The 19,288-nt window shown below is 35.1% G+C and overlaps 1 protein-coding gene across 2 annotated transcripts in view; it reads left to right on the plus strand.

Moving 5' to 3' along the window:
* The window catches only part of LOC129216232 (uncharacterized), a 357,849-nt gene that overhangs the window by 288,705 nt on the left and 49,856 nt on the right, over positions 1–19,288 (plus strand). The window contains exon 1 of one of the 2 annotated variants that reach the window (XM_054850430.1): positions 12,999–13,196. The exons of the other annotated variant lie outside the window; for it this stretch is intronic. The gene's annotated coding sequence lies outside the window, so the exon portion shown is untranslated. Of the gene's footprint in view, positions 1–12,998; positions 13,197–19,288 lie in introns of those variants that run through there. 2 annotated transcript variants of the gene reach the window in all.

Raw genomic sequence — 19,288 nt, forward strand, 5'->3', positions numbered from 1 at the left:
ACCATTGAGGGGTGATTCCTAGACATTGAGAGATTGTGTTAATGATCTTAAGGTCTCAGGCGCGGATCCACCGAAGAGGAAGAGGGGGGACATTCCCCTTCCAAAGTCCTAAGTGATTGAGAATTTTGAATTAGATGGCTGTGTAATTGATGGCCCAACTTAACCACACTCTGCCAAAGACAGTTCAGTAAATCACCAGAAATTTGAATCATCACTGCCAGGGCTTAAAATACGTATTCTAAAATAGCTGGAGCAAGGGCGTGCACAGAAATTTTGGGACCCGTCACAAATGACTTTTCCGTGCTCCCTCCATATTGTTTAATCCTATATTTCACCCTTAGTTTCAAAAATAATGGGGCCCCTTCAAGCTCTGACCCGTGAAAAACAGGTGTCCCTTCTTTCCTCCCCCACTGCACGCCCCTGAGCTGGAGTCTTACCCTCTGCTAGATCTTGAGGCAGCAAGTCGGGGCCCTTGCTGCGGACGACAAATTCAAGTGTATCAGAGTCCAAGCGCTGTTCCAAAACGGTATCATGTGGCCTCCTTAAGATAGGAAAAAAAAAAGCTTGAAATTACTGTTTTCGCCCTTTTGTTGCTGAAAATTTCAGGGGGAGAGCCTTGATATTTTCCTCTTACTTCATATCACCAAGAATAACTTTAAAAATGTATTTTTAGGACATAAAATTCTGAAAATTTCCAGAATAAAGCCGCTTTTTTGTCGTCTTAAGGATTTTGGTCAAAAAAAAAAAATAAATAAATAAATAAATGAATAAATAAATAAAAAAAAAAATAAAATAAATAATAATAATAATAAACAAATAAAAATAAAGCAATTGGGCCCCCTTCAAGCTCTGGCCCGTGAAAAACAGGTGTCCCTTCTCCCCTCCCCCTGTGCACGCCCCTGAGCTGGAGTCTTACCCTCTGCTAGATCTTGGGGCAGCAAGTCGGGGCCCTTGCTGCGGACGGGCCCGCAATTAACCTTTCTTGTTTAACATCGCCAAAGACAACTTTTATATGTCTTTTTAAGAAGGTGGGCCCTTCCCCTACCATCACCAACGGTTGCATGGAATTTCATTTTCAGAGTCAAAAAACTTCTGGGGAGACCCCTCGCCGAACCTTTCTCATTTGCCCTTGCGTCACCAAACAGTCTAAAATACATTTTTAAGCTATCAATTTGAAACATTTTCCTAGGAGACCCCGCACCACATCTCCTAATGTCTCAAGGTATAGTCTGAAACTGCAATTTAAAAGCCTCATTGTCAAAACGTTTCTGGGGACAGCCTTCGAATCCTGATCCTTCTAATTTCACCAAAGGTAGCTTGAAACTCATATAAACTTCAATTTAGTTCCCAAACGCTACTTTCCTGAACGTTAAGATTTCAGTTTTGAAAACTTTCCGATGGAGATCTGTAAATCCCCTCTCTTGACTATAACCTCAAGATGGCCAAAAAAAAAAAATGCAAATAACAAAGGATATGGTTCACTTCTTAAGAGCTTGAAAAGGTCTTTTGCAAAAAGGAGCAGGAACCCTGTAACTGCATACTTTCCGCCCCCCCCCTGACAAAAAAAAAAAAAAAACATGCAAGTCTGTTAGCATTATGTTTATCTATTTTACTTATCTATTTTTTTTAATTGAAAAAAAAAAAAAAAAAACTATGGTGGCTCCCAAAAGTATTCGTACATTTTAAAATTTTTAGTAAAACCAAAATAGCGCGAAACTGAATACGAATATGAAGTCCAATATTTTTTCACATCATTCCTAAGTCATTCTAAATAAAACCCTGTAGTTTTTTGAAAATATTGACGGATCTTCTTTTTGAAATGAGTCAAAAAACGAAGAGACAGGGAAATAATACGCCACAAAAGTCATTGTACACTCAAATATTTTCGAATAAATTCATGATTAAAATTATCATATGTCGTTTTTTTATTATTTTTGCATTGTGTTGACCCTTAAAAGTCATTTGGTTTTAATTTTTTGTTTATTTATTGATCAGTATTGTGCTTATTACTCTCAAATGGTTGGTATTCGTAAAAAACCACAAACACCATTCGAAATTTGAATTTTTTCCTCACAGTAGCGGTAAATTGGTTTGAAATGTCTCTAAATGTATTCCATTCTATAGTAAAGTGCTTGATAAAATGCTTTAAAGAAAAGAATCGAACCGAAAACAAGGTAAGAAAATTAATTTGAATTCTGACATTTTGAATTCAAATTATGTATTTCGCAATCACGAGTTGCAACAGGACCCTATTCATTAGAGTTATTGTTTCTAGAAACGGCTCCTGTCCCCCAAGCTTGCCCCTCCTCCTGGGTGGTTACGTGTGTATAGTTGTGTGTGCGTAGGCGCGCGTGCATGCATGTGTAGGCTTGTGTGTGTGCATAGACCTGTGTGTATGCACGTAAACATGTGTGTACCGGACATGGACGCCTCCGACCAGGAAAAGCGGATAGCTCACGACTGGGGGACAGCCGCCGCACCGCCTGCAGAGGCCGGTGGGCGGTGGTGCTGCAGAGCCGCTGATCCAAGCTGTAAAAGGAAACACAACGTCAAGAACGGTCAAGTGAGAACAATAAGCAATCGTGATTGCTCAAAAAGGTCAACCGGCTAAGTTGACAAAGCGTGATCGGAGATTTACAGTTAAAAAATTTATGATAAATACACATTTGAGTGCTGTAAAAGTTTCTACAGAACTTTATGAAAATTTTACGTTTAATTTTCACCTAAAATTGTTAGACAAATTATCTGATTAGCTGGATTAAATGGGACCTCTTCCCACAGAAATTTTCTTAGCCGTGCGAAAAACAGAAAGCTTACGCTTTTAGAAGCAAAATCAATGATAAATAAGCTCAAAACGTTTTGGAGTAACGTCTTACTTACAGATAAAAATGACTTCAACATTTTTGGTTAAACTGTTGTATAATTGCAAATAGAAGAAAAAATTAGGAACTTATCTTAAGGACTTAGTAGGACCAGTTAATCAGGACGGTCAAGGTGTTCTTGTGTGAGGGTGCATATCAGCAAATCAGCATCAGGACTTGGTAGTTTGGAATTTTTTGATGAAATAATGAATCATGCTGTTCATTTAAATACTTTAAAAACCAATTTTAAACTCTTAGCCAAAAATTTGGTTATCAGAAACAACTTTGTTTTTTATCAAGATAACGATACGAAGCACACGGTTTTCAACATTTGCGTCGCGTGCCTCAAAAATTGTTCTAAAGTTTAGAAAATACCCCTTCAATCTCCAGATTTGAACTTGATGTAACATATTTAGAGATATCTGGAGTCTAGATTACGAAAATACGGCTTTGAAACGAAAATAGATCTAGAAACAGTAAGACTCGAAGTGCGGTTGAACACTTACTCAGAAATTAAGCAAAAAAAAAAAAAAAAGAATGAAATCTATTTCCAGACGTTTAAGGTGCTGTTGATACTGCATTATATTCTACTAAACAATAACTTAATAAAAAGTTAGATTATTCAGTAATATATAGGCATTTTTTAAAATGTACAAAGACTTTTGTGAGATAAAATTTCCGGCACTGTTTGGTTTTTGATTTAAAAAAAATTAAGTTTTAATATTTAAAAAAAAAAAAAACAAATCATGTAGTTTAGTTGAAAATTTATGATAGATCTTATAATTAAATACCTATTCCGAAATATTAATTCTAACCAATTCCTATTTCATTGAAAATCGTAGGTGTACGAACTTTTTGGAGCCACTGCATATAACGAAGATTTTAAATCTTCAAAGTGTGCCACAACTTGCAAAAGTTTCGGAAGACCTGCTATAAACAATTAACCAACATCGTTGATTGTCTTTAGACTCTAAACATTTACACCGGTATAAAAAAGTGGTCGACTCCAACCATTGTTTCAAACTCAATCTTGTACAAAATTCTTCGACTTGTACACAAATGTATAAAGCACATATCGCTCACTCTTTTCAACAATGTCATATCTCAAAAATCGTGATTTTTCAGGAGAGCGATTTTAAATTGTAAAAGTAAGATTTCATGTAGTAAAACTACATTTCAAGTCACTGATTGAACTTTTTATTACGCATTTGGTCTTGTCCAAGAATATCTGGTGTTTCTTTGTTTCGTGAAGAAAAAGTGTAAAAAGTAAGTTTTAAAACGTTGCGCTTTATTTATGACGTTTTTTGCGCTAAATTTCAAAGATACTATTTGAAATAGCTTAAGATATGTCATTATTGTTAATAATTGTTTTTACAATATCGGCATGAATGCAAATAGTGCATTCTTGGTTAGAAAATAAGAATGAAAAATGCCCCCCCCCCCTCCCCTTTTGTGTTTGTTTGTGTGTGTGTATGTGGAATATAATGTTTTCGGAAAAAATAAAAGTATGACACAGATGCTTCCAGTGCCTGATTACCGCACAGGCCAACTAGGTCTGGGACTGGGGCCCCATCTTCCTATGGGGCCCCAAATTACTTGAAGAATTATGCATAGCATTACAACTATGTGAACGAGCTGATATGTGCCTCAGATGACTTCCTTTTACTCCAATTTAATGTCATTTCCCCATTATTGGCATTTTTCATGTCATTCAATAGTTTACTCTCTAAATATCACCAACAGTGGCCAAATTGAAACCAGATTTTAAAAAAAATATTGGCAAATTTGTCGCCAAGTTGGCAACAAAACTTGGCGATCAAAATACTGGCGATATATTGCCAAGTGTCCGCCAAATTATAACACCAGTTGAGTTTACATCGAAATTAAAATGATTTCCCCCCAAAAAGGGGCAAAGACCCCTTTAGAAACACCCGAATGCAACCAAAAGGGGAGGTGCACAACTAGACCCCACTAGGAGTCTACGTACCAAATGTCAACTTTCTAGGACATACCGTTCTTGAGTTTTGCGACATACGCACATACGTACATACAGACGTTACTAGAAAACTCTTTGTAATTTACTCGGGAATCGTCAAAATGGATATTTCGCTTGTCTATACGTTCTTAGGTACTTACTTATCCACGTGTGGTTGAGCCGAAAAAAAAAACTCAACATTCATTCGGGGGTGAGTAAAATGGAAATTAAGGTCGATTTTTGAGTGAAAATTTTTTCGCGAATACAATACTTCCTTTTTCGTAAAAGGAATTAAAAATGCATGTATTTTTTAAATAATAATTTTAAAAAATTACTTTTAGTTGGAAAAGACCTTTTTTAAAGGAAAATTTTTATTAATTCTGCCAGAAGCGAATTTACCATGTCACAATTATGAGTTGCCCCGAAGGAGATTCGTAAATGCACATGATAAATGATTTACATAGTTCTGTGATAGACAAAGTGGCCCCCAAATTGCATTCTGAGATTCTGACCGGGCAATAGAGACTTCAGGGGACCTCGAAATCCTTGTGGGCCTAGGGCCTCAATTTTAGTTAGTCGGGCCTTGGATGGATCAAGCACAAGTACAACCCAAAATGTGACATTCTTGAAAAGAACATTCCGAAAATGCTTGTAAATGCAAATTACGTTACTTTTGCTCTTGAACGGCGAAATATTAAGTTATAGAAATGCAGGTCTTGCAGAGATATGTACTACTCATTCATAGCAGTTCAAAATAAACCATAACTCAAAATCGCTAATTTTTGAGATATGACCATACAACGTTTTTGAAAGGAGTGAGCGATATAGGAATGCTCTCAAGATCTCAAGGAGGAAGTGCATGGCACAGACTACGACCCTGAAATTTTTAGGGGCTGTTTTAAAGGGAATCTCTTTGGTGGATGCCGTCTGGATTCTATGAAAGTTTTATGTTTTCCCCAGACTGGATTTACTTTTGATTGATAACCATAGTTTATAGCAGGGGTGTCCGTTCCTTCAAGGTTGATGGTATGGTGCACCCGTCTCAAATGTTACAAAGCTCCCCGGGAACTAGAATCCCCTAAAATAAGATCAAAATCCCTCTCAAATTACGCCCTCCTCCTAGACATTTCAATGACGCATTGAATGATGGCGCCATGATGAATCCCCCCTCGTAGGCAGGGTAGTTTAGTTTAAGCCACGGTTTAAACCAAGTTTTTTTTTTTTTCTTTTTTTGGAAAAACTTCATCATTTTCCCCCAAATATTTTCATGAATTTTACATATTATTGCAAAGAGTAAAATCCAATTGATACAAAGTAACTAGCAAAGCTTTATAGAGGAGTTACAGATTTAATAAATTTATAAACTTATATTTTTTCAGGTAATGCAAGTTTGCTTAATAGTTTTTTTTTTTTTTTTTGTCTTTTTTAAAATCAATGCAGCTTTCCTATTAGGGACATAAATATGCAAGGCAAACCAACTAAGTTTTTCTAAAATTACATGGAGAAAAAAATCCAAGTAGCTCATTTTTTTATTTATTCAATTATCGTTATTTTTTAGTCTTTTGCATTTCAAAACAGTCCAAAAAACAAATTTCAACCAAAACTTCATTCACTGCCTAATTTGCTTGATTACTTAAGATTTATTGAAGAAAGATTATGTACTATTGAAGCGATGCATAGTGTATATAAATTTTAGCGCTAGAATATTCAAATGACAAGGGAAAAAATAACTAAAGAAGTCCAAGAACACTAAGAGTAGGCATAAAATTGTGCTTATACCTGCACACTTTTTACATCTCCGATAGACGATGCAGTCAGAGCAAGACAAGAAAGTATATAAAATTATGGAAACAGAAAATATTCATGTAACTCATTGCTCTTAAAAAAAATATAATGCCGAATTTTCACCTTTCAAAGAATTTTTTTTATCCCAAAATAGTAAAAGAAGTTTCATGTATGAAAGGTGGAAGAATCAATAAACATTAATTTTTATGACAGTCTTCATTATTAAAGTATGTTAAAACAGTATTTTCGTACTGAGGCTTTTTTTTTTTTTTTTTGCTTTGAAAAAAAAATGTATTCCTAAATGCATTAAACCAAGAGAAATAATGTCTACAATGGAAAACATAATGATTTTCTTAAAACCTACTTGTTCTGTTTCTATAATTGTTGTCACTGGACTGATACATTGGGTAAATAAATTACATGATTTGTAACTTTTTTTTAAAAAATCTTTAAACAAAATATGTTTTGATCTTTTGATTTTTAAAGTTCTGCAATGTACATCAGTCTTGTGACGCATTTGTAGATACTGCAAAATACTTTCCATGTTTAAGAATGAGTGATCTTACTTTTTCTTTAATTTTTATATTTTTCGTAGATAGCTATTATTATGAGGAAATTAATCTACAAGAATTTATTCTTGGTTATTTGTAATTAATAATGTCTGAAATGAACTATCACAGTAAATTATTTCTTTGATTATTATACCAAGGCCCATTTTCATATTGTATTTTTTATAGTAGTTAAAGATTTTCAAACAATATTCTCCTATAGAAATCTCTACGTTTGAGGGAATGAAATTACAAGATTTTATTCTTAACTAGTGGTACCCGCACGACTTTGCCCGTAACAGAAAAAAATAAAAGATCTTTTGGTTCGCCTATATATTTACAAATAATGTATGGTGAATTTTCTCGCCAATTGGCTTGTACTCATGTTACAGTTCCACGTCATGATAATTTTGTATCTCGCCAATTGGCTTGTGCCCATGTTACAGTTCCACGTTATGATAATTTCGTGATTTACTCGTTCATCTTATAATAATTTTGTTTTTAAAATTGGAATAGAAAAAGAACCGCATAAATTTGGTCGCCCATGGTCACATCCAGCCATCTTACCTTAGCTGATAAATATGCACCAGAAAGCTCTTGTGTACTAGAGGTTTTTTTTTCTCCTTTCAAATGATCAGAACATATTTTTTCAAACAACTACCGATAAGTGTAACCTTCTTCACAAAAGTATTTTCTATTCTTTATTAGTTAATTTCAAGCCGGAGTCTGGCACTGGAGTAACTGAGGCGGGGGGGGGGGGAGGGGGGGGGGGTCAATTAAAAAACACTACTTTGTTGCGTCCATGCTTACCCTTCCCTACCTGTAATCCTGGCTATCCCCCATGCTGGCAGAACAATTTGCGTTTTAGAATTGTTTACCCAAGATAGGCTCAAGAACACGGGGAGTTCTAGGAATCGCTGCCCGTCTGTTAATTTGATTCAATAAATTAGTTGTGGGTTCTGTGCGTATTACAATGGGGTTGTTTCCTTCAGTCAAAAGCAGTACTTTTAGTCACTAAAATTGATAGAATAAGTAAAAAAAAAAAAACATGGACCCAGAAATTGCTTTTATTTTCCCAACAGTTATTTTTTAATTAATTTTTTTAAATGTCCAGTTTTGCAAACAAGGCGTGGTTTTGATGACGTCATAAATGGTGCTCTTTGGCGCATCTTTGTACCGCGTTTCCACGTTATGATAATCAAGAAGCGAATTAAAATTGCGCTCTATGCTTGCTATCAACCACATTATTGCCAATACACGTGAGTCAAGATGCGAATTAAATATTTTGCTCTGCGAATGGCAACACAGAATGGCATTTCATCATTTATGATGTCATCGGCAAGAAACGTAAATAATGGAAGCTTACCGATTTAAGTTATTTTTAAAAAATATTAAACTTAAACAAATTATTTAAAAAATGGTTAGATCCTATGTTTTTAAGCATGTTCTTTCAGAAAAAAAAAATAATTTTAAAATTTTGGAAACGACCTCATTAAAAGAATGAAACTTGCCTTTTTAGAGCGATCAAGATAGCTTATTGTGCTCGTTTCTCCCGGGGCTTATGCTCACATCTATTGCCGTTGTGATTGGTAAAGAGTGAGTCATATGATTCATTGCGGACGTGACACAATGAAATTCATTAAGTTCTGGAAGTAAATATTTTCGTCAGTTCTTTTCTTATGCATAAATACAATGTTTATTTTCCTCAATTAGTATTTTCTTTCTTTATTATTATTTCTCTCGTTTTATTTGATCCTTTTTTTAAATGTTCCTTTCTTTTTTTCTAGGCAGTTTCATTCAGCTTCGCCTTTTGTACTGTTTAACAGCTTTAAAACACTTGGATGCCATAATTATGAATGATCATTATTTAAACCACATTTCTTAGTTCCCTTCTTGCATTTTCTTTTCTTTTCTTTTTTTTTTCTTTCTTTCTTTTTTTTTCTTTTTTTTTCTTTTTCTTTTTCTTTTTTTTTTTTTTTGATTGTGGATTCTATTTTTTTTTAAATCTATTATTTTGCTATTGAACTTAAACGGTTTGGTAAAATAATTAAAAATGATTACTCTTCAAATCACACACGGAGTGGGGTGGGGGGGGGGGAGGTTATTTATTTCAGGGTTGGATGTTCTTTGTACTTTATTATTTTGTTATAAGATTCGCAGCTGTAAACGCTTAGATGCGGCAATTATGAATAATTATTCTAGAAATCATATCGAACTTAAGAATTTCTTATTATAAAGACATTAAATGAATTCATTTGAAATAAATTTTTCATTAGTCCTTTTTAAAATGAATAGGTTTTTATTAGTTTAAAAAATATTAAAAATTTTCGACGATTTCAAAAAAAAAAAAGTTTAATATTACAATTGCGCATTATCATTACTGCATAGAGCATTTAATTTTTGTTTTGTTCAGTTCTTAGAAGCTCAAAAACAGAAATCTTTCCGTACATTTGTTTTAGACCACATGCAGCGGTAACGTTATGATCTTTATCTTTACTAATAATAAAGCTGAAAGTCCCTCTGTCTGTCAGGATCTCTGTCTGTAAGGATCTCTGTCTGTAAGGATCCCTGTCTGTCAGGATCTCTGTGACGCGCCTAGCGCCTAGGACCGTTCGGCCGATTTTCATGAAATTTGGCACAAAGTTATTTTGTAGCATGGGGGTGTGCACCTCGAAGCGATTTTTCGAAAATTCGATGTGGTTCTTTTTCTATTCCAATTTTAAGGACAAAATTCTCATAAGATGGACGAGTAAATTACGAAATTATCATTACGTGGAACTGTAATATAGGCACAAGCCAATTGGCGAGAAAATTCACCATACATTATTTGTAAATATACAGGCGAACCAAAAGACCTTTTAATTTTCTATTGCGAGCAATGCCGTGCGGGTACCTCTAGTTATTAATATTTTTACAGAATCATTATTGTTTTTTTTTTTTTTTTTTTTTTTTTTTTTTTTTGAGCAATCAACGATTGATTATTGTTTTCACTTGACCGTTGAATAGCCTCCTGTCCTTTTTGAGGCACACTGGCCACCGCGCGGGTGCTCCACCTGGGCGGTGGCGAATTTCTCCGGCTCCTCGTCCGTGTCCCCCGGAACTGACTTTATTTATACCCGATCCTCTTGACTTCATGGCAAAAAGAGAAACAGCACACAACATCTAGCATCCTCATCCAGACCCTGGCATTCATTTGAGTTTTGACATCTTGAATTCAAATCAGGGCGATAGACAAAGGCGCCCATATGGGGGGGGGGGAGGTGGCAAGTGGGGACTCAAGCCCCCGCTTTGAATTTGAGCTTTCTTGCTTTTAGTACTTTTTTCTTGCAAAAATGTAAAAACATTTCTTCTCCAGCAATTAATGAATAAGTTATTAAAAATTATTTCATCAAAAATGTCAAATTTTAATGACTCTAATCTGTCCTGAAATCGGTTTTTAAGAGGGAAATATCTGAGCCCCCCCCCCCCCTTAAAAGTTTGCATATTTGCGCCCTTGGCGGGAGCGAGCCAAGGCGAGCGCCTTGACAACTATGTCGCCGGGCCCCTCCCGAACCCGAAAAAAAGAAGAAAAAAAAAAGGAAAGAAAGGGGAGAAAAGAAGAAAAAAGGTGTAGAAAAGAATCAAAACTGCTTACTAGAAAACAATTAACTCGATTTCAAGTGCCACTACAGTAAATACATTAAGAGTAAATTTTACTTAATCTCTGCGTTTTCTCTTATTCGGAGTTTTTCTTTCTTCCTTTCTTTTTTTTTTACTTTCCTTTTTTTTTTTTTTGAGCAATCAAGATTGCTTATTGCTTTCATTTGACTGTTTTGATGTCCTTTGATTTTATTTTCCCACCGCCACCCTCCGCACCACCACCGTCGACCGGCTCCTCACGATGCTGCTCCTATAGCAAAAGCCGTCTCCAGGTTGCATCCATATCCTACACACACGCGCATACATACACAACTACACACACACACATACACAAACACATACGCACACATACACATACACACACACGCATACATACAGACACCTATACATACACACACCCAAAAAAAAAACACACAACTACTCACACATTCATACATACAGACAGACACCTACACATGCACACATACAAAAACATAAACACAACTACCCACACATTCATGCCTGCACACAGACACAAACACACATGCCTACACACACATACACATACCCTCTACACACAAACACGCATACCCCTCACACACAAACACACACGCCTACATACACACACTCGTGATTGCGAAAAACATAATCTGAACTCAAGATGTCAAAATTCAAATTATTATTATTATTATTATTATTTTTTTTTTTTTTTTGTGTTTGTATGTCAATGTCGCCGGGTCCCTCAAAGGCCCGGGCCCCTAGTTTCCGACTAGGCTGACATGGCCTCTTGTCGTGCCTGATTCAAATTAGATTTTCGCAAATATGATTGCGATGGAAGCTATTTGTAGAAACAAGAAACCCAATGGGCAAGATCCTATCACAATTTGTGATTGCGAAAAACATAATTCGAAGTCAAGTTGTTAAAATTGAAATTAATGCTAGGGTCTCGATGCTAGATATTGTGTACAGGATTTTTTTTTTTTTTTTTTTTTTCGTTCATGAAGTAATGTTTTATCAATAAGAACAAGGGAAAAAACTTGTGGTTGAAGTTGAAATTTAGTAGCAAATTTCAAATTAAACACGCCGATAATTTTATTATTTATTTTATTTTTTATTTTTTTTAGTCAATTAAGATCGTTTATATTAAAACCTACTGAAACGAAATTTTTAATTTATAATTTTATTCATTTTTTAAATTATTAAAAATGAACTTCATTTTTTGTAACTACAAACTTGATTTTGCAAAACTTAGACATTGTGTGAGATTTAAGTTGATTAATCAATAAAACCTCAACTTTTGCATTTCAATATTTCTATTCCAAATGCAAACTTCTGCATTTTTTTTTTTTTTTTAGAAATTATGTCTTGATGAATTAATGTTTTGAACTTGGGTATCAAAATGTGTATTTGGATGGATTTCATCACTTTGAATGTTTTATTCGCATATTTGTTAATTATTATTGGGAACAAATAATAAAGATACAGGACAGATTTTTTGCTGCTAATAGCGCTAGCATTCGCAAAGTTTTCCTTGTTTAAATGCATTATTGCTTTAAAATATTGAGTTGCTTGATTTTTTTAAAAAAGGTCGACTGATTATAATTCAACTTCATTTTTTAAATTAATCACGCCTAATGATTTTTTATTTTTGACCTTGCATAATTTGTAGTCAATGTTTTCGTTTCCTTCCTTTCTTGTATTTTTTATTTTAAAGTCAGTTGAATAAAAGTGTTCAATAGCGAAGCAAACCTTTTATTTGCAATTTTATTCATTTATTTTTTGAAATAGAAATTGATCTTTTTGGAACCGGAGCTCCATTTTGAAAAACTCGGGTATTGTGTTAGTTTCAAGTTCGCTGATCAATAAAAATTCTTTGCCTATCACTCTTTGGGAAATTTTGCAATTTAAATGTACTTAAAAACCTTTTGCGTCAATTAATTTTTTTGAAATTCTGTTTCATTTTCACCAGAATTTGTTCCGAGATCCACACTTTTTTTTCCCAAACCGGTATTGTTATTTGTTTTTGAAAGCCCTTATTTTCTTCTCACATTCGTTCATGCCTACGGAATGTTATTAGAGATAACTACCTGCGCCCCCATCGCGGGAATGGGAACAGTCCAATAGGAGTACGATGCCGGTGCTCGTTTCTCTCGCCGCGAGATCTGCCAACCTACCCTCCCAGAATAGGATGGAATGGTCCTTCCCTTGTCACGGAGAAGTTATGGCTAGAAGTGGTTGATGTATTAGTTAACAGTATTATTGAATAAGATGCACATACTGGATTTCTTAAATATGAAATTGTGTTCTGTCGAATGTGAAGTTACATCTGTGGATTACTGTGCTTGTTTCGCCTGGCCTTATTGCTAAGTGGAGGATGTTTTGCAGTTCAATCGAAACATTGTTCAATAGGCAAGTCACTTTCCTAGATCATTAGCCTTTGTAATATTTACATTTTTTTAAAGGTCACATTGTTTCGTATAGTGTGTGTGAACGATTGTTTGTCAACATATGCGCAAGTCGTATTTGTGTAGCTATGAACTGTTGCAAAAGTAATTCAAAATATTAATTTATACTTGTTTCAGAAAGATAAATTTGGGCATCTTTGGTCGCAAGTTTCAATTAACAGCTATATAAATATTTCACGATTAATTCTGAATTCCGTACATAATGCTTCGCATTTTTCAAATGTTAAAATATATTCTTCGGGTTTTATATTTTAAACTAACATCCTACAATTTTTTTTTTATTATTATTATTATTATTTTCTTTTGTGTGATATGAAATAGCCGGCGTAGTAACTTGAGTTTTCCGTAGTAGCGTTCATTCATTTATTTATTTTCGTACATAACAAAGTGTCAAGAGTTACTTTATAAACACAATGAAAAACGAGAGCATTTGTTAAATTTAACTAAACGTAAACAATTTCATTTTGAGAATAAAATTATATTTTTGTACATTAAATCAGAACCAAATAAAATTTTAAACAATGCTAAAAAAATATATTTGTTTTTGACACAGATGATTAACTTTGAAAGTAATGCGTGTCATTTTTTTCTTTCTTTTTTTTCCTCCAGTGAAGTATTTTTCATCTAACTTTACTTCCAAACAATTCGTTTTGCTCTTTTTTCCCATTGATTGGTAATATTTTCATGATGTCTTTTGAAATAAAAGTTTTGACAATTTCTTTGACGAACATTTTATTTATTCAATTTTAAACAGTTGTGATCGATCTCAATAAGCTTTTTGTTGCAGTGTCATACCTATTTGAAGTTAAAGAAATTAAAAAAAAAGAAGGGACATGCTTGATTTTTATTTTTTAAACGATCAATTATACAACTGTCACCAATAATATGCTACTTGTAGTTTGTAATAAGTGTACAATACTATTTTCCTTATGTAATTATTTACATCAATTGGAGCGGATCAAAGCGAATGTTTATGTTCAAACTTCAAATTTCTCTTTATATTTACCAGATTTCTTTTTACAGGATAAATTTCTCTCATAAATGTTTTCATTTTAAACATGTCTTTGTTTTGCAATTTTCAGTCCTTGTCTCAAATGAAGATAAATGGCTAAAACATACAAAAAAAGCTAAATTAGTTGTAACTCAGTTTCACGAAAAGTATGAAATTTGATTGAACAACATTAAAATTTTTGACCCAATAAGTTTTTTTTTCCTTTTGTGCTTCTTTTTTTAATTTAAAATTGATAATTCAGATTTTGCACTTAAAATTTGCTGAAAATTTGAAGATTCTTCTGTTTTGTTTGTCCATTTAAACTCTCAAGTGGCTAAGGTATGTAGAGGGGGGAGGGAGGTCACAATTTAAAAATACATTATTAAAGATAATTTAAGTACCAATTGTTGGATTACTGTGATGATCACATCAGTTTGATTCTTGCATGTAATTTTTTAGACTAATCTATTGTTTATTATTTTTTTAAATGTACCATCACTATCTCCTATAGTAAGACCAGTGGCGTAGCTAGTTTCTGCCGCCTGGGGCGATTTCCCTATTTGCCGCCCTTTCATTGAGACACATTGAATACATTAACCGCGTCAAAAACTATTGAACAAATTGACTACCTCATTTAACGAAGAAATGGAAAATTAATTTATTCCGTATTCTTCCTACAAAAAAAAAGGGTTCTTTTCTCGAATATTTTCCAACATTTACATTTTAAAAATACAATTTAAGTCTATCTTAGTGAACGTTAAGGGGATGAGGGAGGTTCAGGGGCTCACTAGGGAAATATTTCAACTTTAAACACTGAGAAGCACAGTTGTAGTCACAACAAAACCTTACATTTGGAAGGTTTTTTTTTTTTTTTTCTTTGCTTCTAGTAATAGATTAAGAGTATTATTCCCTTATTTAGATTATTTTTCCCACATGAAAGGTGCTGAATCGTTGCCCCTAAAAATATGCCGCCCAGGGTGGACCGCCCCCTCTGCTCCACTCTAGCTACACCTTGAGTAGTAAGACTTGAAAGCATGATAGTTGAAATTAAAGCTCAAAACATTACAGAATGATGCATTCTTCATAATGTTTTAAGTTATCTAAACATGAATATAGAGGAGGGTAGAGTGTGGTTTGTGGATAGTATTGTAATTAAGGCCTTAAGCTGAAGTGGTGTTTTTGACAGAAGTTGGTGCAAACCTCACAAGACAATCAATATTTTCAAATTAATAGTTGTGTACTCGGATGCTCATTAAAATATTAGAGGTTCTCAACTCGAGTGCTCTGTAGTTAAATCTTATAAATACTAAAATAAACCAGATTATGTGTGCAAAGCAAACTTGTAGCCAATTACTAAACATTGGTTGGACTGCAGAACATCTCACACCTAAAGTAAGCAAAAGAAAAGGAAAAAAATCGTAATTTTACTTCAGAGAATAGATTAGGATTTTAGCAAGTTAGTAATTTAGAGACTTGAAAATCGGAAAGCCCTAGGCCATGCACTGTTTGGTAATCAGGCCCTGTGTGTACAAGAGAAAGAACTCAATAGGTTCACATGAAAATTTGTATTTTTGAAAACCAGTCATACATACTAGATATTCATCATGATTCTAGAAAAAAAAAATATTGAATTCAAGGAATATTATTACCTAAACAGAAACAAAAAAAAAACATTTACTCTAATTTGTAGTCCCTAAAAATTTGGTGCAAGGTTCATGGTATCAGGTGTCAATAACGGTTATTTCAGGCACAAATTTAGTCTGCTTTTGGGAGCCCCTCTCAAAATTCTATAGTGTAAAACTTCATGCAACTTGAAAACTTTGTGATATTTACTTCAAATTAAATTTGTGTGTTACAATTAGACCTTTCAAAAAATTTCATTCTTAAAAACAGCTTTTTCACCACTTTTAAGCTCAATCAATTTGTCTGAAAGCAAAACACAACTGAGAAAACTTTCCAGCTTCCGAGTCCCAGTGAAGTCTTTAGGCTGAGGGAATTTCAGATTAAATACGTAACCTTGCTTGGAATTTTTTTCGGAATTGAGGTTCTAAAATGAAATTGTAGACCATTGATATGACCAAGAGTGTTTGTGATCTGAAATTTCCAAAAATTTTGGTCTGGCAATATTCTAAAACTGGAAAATTATGTGAAAAAAATATAAAAAAATTTTGTAATGTTTTTTTTTCAATGATTTTTGTATGCATATTTGAAGAGATTTTACGGAAAGGGGCCGAACTTCCGAAAATTTCACCTTATCTTCACAAATTTTTACTTGAGCCCACTTACACCCCTGGATATGACAATAAGGAAAGAATTTGGTTCGAATCTTCCTCTCGGAAACTTTTTGGAATTGAAGTTTCAAAAAGCCAATTTTGACAATCTTTGGTGATGTTAGGAAAAGGAGTTTGGTGCCCTTCTCCTAGGCATTTTTCAAAGTTTAGGTCTTAGATGCAATTGTAAGTATCTCAGACAGGTAGTGTTAGGGAAGGAACAAGTACCCTGACTTTTCTTTTCAGAAACTAAAGTTTTAAAAAGTGCATTTTTAGACGACTTATGATGATGATAGGAAGGGTTTTGCAACAATCTCCCGGAAATACACTGCTCGACATTGAAAATGCAACACTAAGAAAGAGTGTTCAGAAATGTATGCAAATTTTTGAGTAAAGTTACATCACTGAGTTATGTAAATGATGTGAAATGAGCAGCTCTCCAACGCACGTGAAGTAAGATATAAGGGAAGGAACTTGCAGAATGGGCAGTATTTGTGTCGTTATTTCTGACTGGAGAAATATCAAAGAAATTTTATTTTTGTCTTGGAAGATACGTGTAACACGAGAGAATGCCAGGCCAACGTCAACGAAGGCACTTTCCAGCAGATGGACGATTTTACGAGGAGTATGGTGATCAGATTGAGAAGGGGAGGTTGGTCCATACATCAAATCGCAGCTGATAACCACATGGATGCGAGCACTGTGCATCGGCTATGCTGAAGATGGTTGGAACAACGAAAAGTGGTAAGATTGAGGGGTGCAGGAGCAGCCAGAGTGACATCAGAACACGTGGATCGACCCATCCACCGACAAGCTGTAGCAGACCCACAAGTCACTTTCCTCGATTCTGCAGCAGGTGCAAGATACCCGGAATGTTTCCGTGTCAACCAGAACCCTTTCCCTCTTTTGGTTGCACGTGGTCTGCAATCACGGCGTCCGCTAATAAGACTGCCATTGACCCCACAACATAGACAGCAACGTTTTGGCAAAATGTCGTGTTCTCAGATGAATCCTGCATCTGTTTATCCAGTGATAGTCACTGCATACGAGTGTGGTGTCGACGTGGAGACAGATCTAACCCCGCAGTAACTGGAACATCCCACCGCACGACACATGGCATAATGGTTTGGGGCGCAATTCGAACAATTCCATTTCACCTCTAGTTTGTATTCAGGGCACTATGACGGCCCAACGATACTTGGATAATGTGCTGCGGCCGGTGGTAATCCCTTACCTTCAAGGGCTACCCAATGCAATTTTTCAGCAGGATAATGCCTGACCACACAGTGCTCACATCTGCCAACATGCTCTTCAAGGTACACAGATGCTTCCCTGGCCACCATACTCTCCTGACCTGTCACCAATTGAACATGTGTGGGATGTGATTGGAAGCCGTTTGCAGACTCTGTCCCTGTCTCGTTCAGAAGACGAACTGTGGCAAATGGTAGAAAGGGAATGGAGAGCCATCCCTCTGGACACCTTCCGCACCCTAATTGACTCTATGCCTAGACGTGTTTCTTCGTGTATCGCTGTCCATGGTGGTCCTACATCCTACTGAACCGACACCCGTTCTCATTCTGTATTCTGCCTATCATTTTGAAACTAAGATCAATTATTATTCCTTGCTGTCTCTGTCTTTTTTTCCAAATTTCATCACTTTCTGACCACTCCTTGGTGTTGCATTTTCAATGTCGAGCAGTGTATTAGGAAATCGAATTTATAATACATAATTTTAGAATAGCTCTATCAACAGAAAGGAAAGAAATATGTTCAGGGACCTCTTGGGCTATATTTCTGTAGTTTAGTTGTTCTCCCCCCCCCCCAGCAAATGTAAACCAGATAGGTAGTAAGAAACAACCCCCTCCTTGAAAAATTTCAGGATGAAAATTAAAATATGTAACATTAAACTTTGTGTGCAAAATTTAGATTTTCGTTTTTACTAGCTTTTTAGCAGTCTTTAATCTGCTTCAATTTCTCACTGTACTACTTGTATTTACTTGTATTTACAACATCTGTGGGGGGTTAGGGGTGACCTCACATTAGTGCTGAAAAGGGAGAGTAGATCCTAAAAGCTTACAAATGCCTACTGTCAGAGGGGGAGGGAGTCAGACCCCCAACCCCAAAACTTTTTAAAGTTTTGCATGCTATAAAAAAGCTGTCAAAAATTTTGTTTTTCGCACTTCAACTCGGAAAAATTCAATGTGCCCCCCCTCCCCCCAAATATTTTTAAAGATCGTCTAAACTTTCATTCTTAGGGCTTCAGTTTAAAAAAAATTTCCGTTGAAGCGCCCCGAAAATCACCGAAGAAGGGTGTACCGTTTCCACCTCTTGTGTAAAGACGACAAGAGATTGCATGGTCTTTTAGAGACGTTTAATCAGCATATCACTATGTACAGCTATATTACAAATTACAGATTATTTAATGTTACAAAGATATTTTGAACTGCGAGAGCCGCACTCCGCGACTACTCTGCCCTTTGCATCACAAGAGTCTCTCCCTTGACCTCTTTACTTTCTCTTATATACGGGGATTCGTTTGGCGGGGAATGCACCCCTGTTTACAACAGTTAGACGATGTTGACAAAATGCGTTAAGATCTCTTCCTCCTGCTGTCTGTGGTTTTCAACCGCGTTGACAAGATGGCTGAAAAATGTTCCCTATAGTGTCACAGACATCTTATCACACCAAACGGAGAAAGTTTATGTGCACAACAAATGTCCAGCTTCGGATGGAATTCAGCTATTCTGAAGATCTAGTTTCGAACATTTCTCAGAA

This window comes from Uloborus diversus, chromosome 2, assembly GCF_026930045.1.
Source record: "Uloborus diversus isolate 005 chromosome 2, Udiv.v.3.1, whole genome shotgun sequence".
NCBI classification, from domain to species: domain Eukaryota; kingdom Metazoa; phylum Arthropoda; class Arachnida; order Araneae; family Uloboridae; genus Uloborus; species Uloborus diversus.